The sequence below is a fragment of the Aristolochia californica genome, unplaced genomic scaffold (genome assembly GCF_029961685.1).
Source record: "Aristolochia californica isolate CCGP_79_NKW_82.1479 unplaced genomic scaffold, dmAriCali1.0.hap1 SCAF_15, whole genome shotgun sequence".
Taxonomy (NCBI): Eukaryota; Viridiplantae; Streptophyta; class Magnoliopsida; order Piperales; family Aristolochiaceae; genus Aristolochia; species Aristolochia californica.
The window spans coordinates 25,448,978-25,453,982 of NW_027181826.1; positions in this window are offsets into that span (position 1 = coordinate 25,448,978).

The following is a 5,005-nucleotide window of genomic DNA, read 5'->3' on the forward strand; positions in this document are numbered from 1 at the left end:
TTATTGATGCTCTCATGAACCATCTTATAGATATTTGTTAATGTTAATTTATATATATTAACCCAACTGTTTGTATTTTATTTTCATGAGTCCGTTTTGTTGGTGGTTTTGCTTTGCATTTGAAAGAACTGCTCTAGCCTTATTAATCCAACTTTCCATCTTCACCCAAGTTACTCTTGTCAAAATGACCTCTACTTTCTCAAGTTTAGGTCAAATTTGGTTTATTGTTAGAAAACATGTTTTTCGGGGAGTGCTTTTCGGGGAGTGGAAGTGGCTTTCTCACATCTACAAAAAAATGTTAAGACCTGAATAATTGAACTGAAAAAAGCTTCTGAAATTTGTCACCTCTGGGAATGAGAAGCTTCTAAATTACCTGCTATTATAAAGAACTGCATCTACAGAAACAACTAGTGTGGCTCTGCCTACATATTTGGTGCTGCTGTTTTTACTTTGCTTTGGTATAAAAAGTTGCATCTGGGGATCAATTTGTGCCCAGATGTTTCAGTAGTATCTGTTTCGAAATTGGGTGCTTGTATCAAATCTGCTTATCTGACATGAATAATAGTTCATTTTCATGGTGCTTATGTTATGTACTTGTTTACTACTTGCCAATGAAAATTTTCATGTTCTTCACTTACAAGGAGATCTTGTTCTTTAATGCAGCCATATACCGAAATGGTAACCCGAGACGAGCCCAGAAGGGAGGTGATGAGGCAACCTAAACGTGCAAAGAAGACCCGTTAAGGGAGTAATTATCTCTATAAGATCCTCGATTGTCATTGTAAAAAATCCAATCTCCCCTTAATGGTTCCCGCTCATTATTGAACTAGGTAACCTAAAGTCCCTCTGTCATTGTTATCTACAAAAAAATTTCACTAAACAATTGCATAGATTGTAGAGTTGCTAAATGTGCATCTGATTATCATAATTGCTGTCATCCTAATTTCGGTGGCTCAAGTGGTTACCGGTAGTGGACAGATATGAGTTTGGTTGAACAAAAAGCTGCACATTTCTTTGATTCATATATGAATAGTGGCCTAAATAGAAGGGTTCACATCTGTTCTTCTGCATGGACTCGCTAGCCCCTCCAATGAGTAAGGGGAATGTGTAGCTTATGTGACCCTCTTGTAAAGAATAGATAGAGACGGAAAGCTGTCTTCGTTTCGTTCTCCATGGTGGAGGGTATACTGCCTTTGTCCATTCTCCACAAGAAGGGGTATCTGATTCTCCCCCTCTTGGCCTGCAATCATCTCAGGGAAAAAGGTGTGCCCCCCTCCCCCTTTAATTTGCCTGCAGGAGTTCCTGGTGGGGAAGAGGAGAGCAGCCTTCTACCCCAAGGAGAATGGTACAGTGATGGGTTTCCATCTTCGTTTGTCTGTTGCTGCGAGGGGTATGTAAGATACATGAGCACCCTTCTCCGTCTGTTCCTTACTGAGGAGAGGGAGGGGGGTCGGCTATCACAACTAAGGGTAGACTGTTTCCAGCGCAAGTCTCTAAAATCTTGCAGGGGTAGGAATGCAGGTGACTGGTCCTTGGAGAGATATTAGATGAGAAGTGACAAAATGATAGAGATAGGGATAAGGATGAAAATAAAGTATAAAATAGAAAACTCAAGAGTTATAATCTTTATGGTAACTGTTGTAATTCTATAAATATACAGTAACTATTATTCTTAATTCCTGAATTCTATATGTTATTAGAGCTCTCGGTTGTTTAATTAGAACCAGCTTGCCATTGCCGGAAATCGCCACCGAAGCCAAACCCTAGGCTAACTCTTCATCCGTCACTTGTCATTGCCGTTGCCGCTTCCTATCGCCGGCAAGGACTCGGTGCCCCTCCATGCCTCTCTCCCTCCTCTTTGATTCCGTCTCCAGTCATTGATTTCTTGTGGAAATCACTCCACCTCGATGATCTCCTCCTTGAATGTTCTGTAGAGTTACTTCCTCATCCTTTCTATTAGTTGCACTCGTATGCCGCCACTGGTCTCAGTTCGTCACTTCCATGACATTCTAGTCTTTGTGCCACACAATTTTCCTCCATCCTCTAGCCTTCTTGACCATCGCCTGAGTCGCAGCATCTTCGTCGCCTACTCGGAATCCCAATGGTTGTCGTTGTTGCATCTCGACAGCACCGAACATGCCAATTGCCATCTTTCTCAATCACTCCCGGTTATCCTTTCCAATTTGTCATTGTCAACCTTCATCGTTGTAGCAACCAGCGCCCCGCCCCCCCCCCCCCCCCCACCCTTATGCTCTTGTCTTGCACATGTCTTCTCCGAAATATGCAATTCCATTCGCCCCATTGTCACCAGTGCCGCTGATCTTCCATCTTTTCATAAGACAATGAGTCTGCCCCAATCACTACCAGTGCCACTGTTTTTCCATATTTCTTCTCCGAACGATACGATTATGCCCGCCCTAACCGCTATTTTTCCACATTTCTTCACTAGACGATACGATTTTGTTCACCCCAGCCTTTATTAGTGTAACTGCTCTTCCATATCTCTTCACCAGACAATATATTCTCTCCAACTCCGTCCGCCCCAACTGCTACCTGTGCCGCTACTCTTCTCGTCCTTTAACTTCCGTGAGATCGCTTCCTCTTTTTTTAGACCAAGATTGAACTTTCCTCTCATAGCTCATCTTGTGGGTCATAATAAAGATAATGATAATGATAATGATCAAAATACAAGTACCAAATAGACTCAAACTCAAACTTGATGATTGTAATCTCTACATGTCACTATTGTAATTTTATAAATTCCTGTCTCGTCAGTAAATGAAAATCACGGTAAATATTATTCAAAATTACTAAATTTTATACTAAAAACGTGATCGATCTTAATTGAAATTTGCTAATACGACTCGGTACAAAGGATCTGGTGAGGACTGAGATGATGCTCAGTACTTTATTGGATACTGGACTTAAAAAGCACCTCCTTGGTTCATCATTTTCAAACAAATAGTGTAAGATTGCTTGGTACCAAGGAGGGCAAAATCGGAGAGATCTTTTCGTTGCTCTGTCTTCATCATCTTGTTATTTTTCTTATGAGTGAGGGCAAATGCATTTCTCGCGGGTCCATAGCTTTGATGATTCAAAGCAAAAACTTTTCAACCACTCAGCCAAGAGTAAGACACAATGATAACCAAAGATCTTTCGGCAACTGGTTTCAGGTGGGATTCTCGCGAGTTCAGTCACCACCACCACTCATCTATCTGACACATCTTATACCCACCACCGTCGACTGGTCCATCTCCTTCTCAAATTCATCATTCATCTCTATCCATTACAGAAGATTGTTTTAAGTCCGTAATCAAATTTGTACACCAATAATGGAGATCTGGAGCTCGCAATTCTGGTTTCTGAGCGAGACCCAAAAGTGGGGGCCTGTTTCTGTACAATCCCAGTTCCCTCTTTTGGAAAAACGAAAGGTATGGTCAAGCTCAAACTCCATAAATCCATCAAAAACCGAATTATTAAAACTATAAATCTCGGATGCCGGGAGGAGGGAGAAGAAGCAGTGGAGTGGACTCGTCGTACAAGAAAAACACGAAAGCAGGGGTTTAACGGTCTGCACCGTACGGTCCTCGCCTCTGCGGTAAACCTCATGCGTGGTCGGTCCCCGTCGTCTTTCTTTTTTTTCTTTTTTTTTTTTTTGGGTTTCCGTTTTTCTCTCGTCATCGCTTGTCCTGCGTAGACAGTGAGCGAAGTAAGGGACCGACCGGCGGCCGGACGGACAGGGCACTGCGACTCTGCCAATCGCTGAAAACTGAGACAGTGGAGGGTACGGCTGCACAGGATTCGGGTGGTGTCACTCGGTCGACGGTCTTCTTTGATTCTGATCTCTGGGTCGGCGGAGACTCGCAGTGGAGCAGTTTGTTTCTTCGGTGGCCTGCACAAAGAGCAAGATTTTGAATGTTGAGAGGTGGAAGAAAGTGATATCCGATTCCTGAAAATAATAAAGTAATCGGGTGTCGTTAAAAGATGAGAATTTCTTTTATATACTAAAATTTCTCAGTCATTGATCAAGATTGGATCATATATCTTAATGTCATTGTTATTAAGGCATTTACTATTTATCAAAATTTTGTGTCAAAATAATTTTTAGTATCAAATTTTGCTAATGACCCATATAGCATGGGAAGAAGCCAAAACAATTTTGGTGATATTACAGATTGAAACTGATCCTAGTTTTGTTAGATGATCCTCCATCAAGCAGAGGTTGCTTGAGTGCATAAAATCTAATCTTCTGAACCTTAGTAAAGGAAAAACTCTGTGCTGCTCTTTTCTCTGTACAATATTTTTTTGGTAATTGATGCAGTGATAACTGATACGGCCGAATCCTTGTTTATGGTTTTGTCGTTCACATCGTTTCTCATCAAACAAGAGAAAATTCAGAAGAGCCGATGGACATGGGAATCTTCAAGTACAGTCTGTTCGAATGAGTGATCATCTCCTGTTACAGATTGGTTACATTTGCTCATTCTTGTGCAGACCGTGAAGCAACAATGGAGTTACTTTCATTTATTCCAAGGCCGTCAAAGACCGTTAGCAGAGGAAAGGACCGGCGCTTCCGCTCCCATTTACTTCCCTATCTCCCTCCAGTTCATGACGTCGGCTACAGTTTTTTTTTTTTTTGAATTCATACCTTTGATAATCATGAAACGATTCTGCGACTTCATAGTATTCGTCTTCCCCGACCAACATCTTGTTTTTTTTCTTTTTCTTTTTAGTTGGGAGAGAGAGAAGATTCTCCGTCAGTCCTGAAAATATCCTGTTTCTAGATTATGCAGTGAAGGAAGAATGAATTGGGTTTGTGGTCTTTTATTTTTCAAAATATTGCAGGATGTGAGAGAACAGCATGTGTTGATTCAACAGAGAAAGAAAGATATGTTTATGGGTAATCATTTTAATGGAATCATCGTTGTGATGAAACTGAAGACGATCTAGGTATTCTTTCTTTTTTTCAAAATGGTGTAGAAGGTGAAGGAAAGAACAGCATATG